This window comes from Carlito syrichta, unplaced genomic scaffold, assembly GCF_000164805.1.
Source record: "Carlito syrichta isolate Samal-C Ts95f unplaced genomic scaffold, Tarsius_syrichta-2.0.1 Scaffold316502, whole genome shotgun sequence".
NCBI classification, from domain to species: Eukaryota; Metazoa; Chordata; class Mammalia; order Primates; family Tarsiidae; genus Carlito; species Carlito syrichta.
The window spans coordinates 174,898-176,541 of NW_007260598.1; positions in this window are offsets into that span (position 1 = coordinate 174,898).

Consider the following 1,644-nt stretch of genomic DNA (forward strand, 5'->3'; position numbering starts at 1 on the left):
AAGTCCTGGTACCAGGCCTTCCAAGACATGGTGGAGCATAGCGTCCCATGAGCTCCATTGGGCACAGGGACAGGAGGACTCTCTCTCCCTCCTGACTCACATCCTTTGCTCTAATTCCTTTGAAACTGTTGGGGATGCCTGGCAGGGGATCTGGATGGGTTAAGGCCCAGAAACAAATCTATGAAACCAAGAGCCCATCCCAATTGTCCTTTTATTACAGTATTGCTTTGCAGCCCCAGCACAGGCTTCAGCCCACCCTGCCCCAGGTGACCTTTTCATCTGGTGGACAAGTATGGGAAATTCCACAATATAAGCTGGGGGATGGCAAAACCCGACTAGAAGGTGTCTCTTTAACTCCTAATGCACTCCTGCAGCTTGATTTATACTTCACCAGAAATGACAAGTACCTTGAGCTCCCATACATTCAAGCCTTTTATGAGTTAGCTTGCCACCCAGATGTCTGTTCCTCTTGCTGTATTTCTGTGTTGGCTCCCCAGACCCCATTGTCCAGAGGCTCATCAGAGGATACGAATCCCGCTGACTGAGCCGATCCTCCCTCAAAAGGGTTTTCACCTCCTTCGTACTCTCCTATTCCCTCTACAACTCCGATTCCTGCTTTCCCTCTATCCACTCACAGCCTAACCCTGCTGGTTTGACTTCTTCTGTCTCTCTTGTAATCTGCTTTTAATACTCCGCTCTTCTCGGTTTCCCTTCCTTCTCTTCTTGCCCTCCACCTTTATCTGCGAAGGAAGGGCTGGCATCTCTGGCCGGAGCGTCTAACTCTGGCTTTCAGTCTTTCTCTTTTACCTTCGGAGAAGGGGCTGGTGCCAAAGGACACAGCACCTGACCCCAGACTCCAGCCTTCTCACCCTCCCTTCCCCCACCGCTTGATAATCCCCTGGCAGCAGTCCTACTAGCTGCAACAAGTCACCACCCCTACGTGTACTTGGGAAGCCCATTCAGGTTTCCACGTGGCTTAACAGGTCTCTCCTCAGGGGGGTAACTGAAACAAAAAGATATCAAAGTTCTTGTGTGTTGTTTTCTTATGATAAATCTCTCTCAAGTTATATCTAAACTGGGACTATATCAACCATCCCAGACAAAAGTAAAGGAATCATGTAAATTAATCCTATTAACTGACTACCAAAAAAAAGGGTCAATTGTAATTTTAATCTGTTTTTTTTCCAACCGAACTTGCAAGTGCTCTAGTAAAATTTTACTTCCAACTTTCCCATGTATTAACACATTAGTGCTAAATAACACCACTGTTTGCTATATCAGACTTGCTAAAAGTTGTATTTTATAAACAAAATGTTAAATTACCTGTTATGTCTAGCTAACAACCTCTTATGAAAAAGATAAACCTTTATATGCTACACACCCTACCTTACATGATAAGGTTTAAAAACTGACCATTCCCACCTGGTTAAGTCACTTTTACTAAGCCTAGTACTTCTCCTGCCCGATGATAAAATACTGGGTATTCTGTGTGAGCACAATAAGGATGGGAACTGATCACTCTCACCTAATTGACCACACCTTGCAACTAAGACTACAATTTAGTAATTCATAAGAGTTTTTTGTTTGTTTGTTTTTGTTTTTGTTTTTGAGTTGGAGTCTCACTCTGTTGCCCAGACTGGGAGT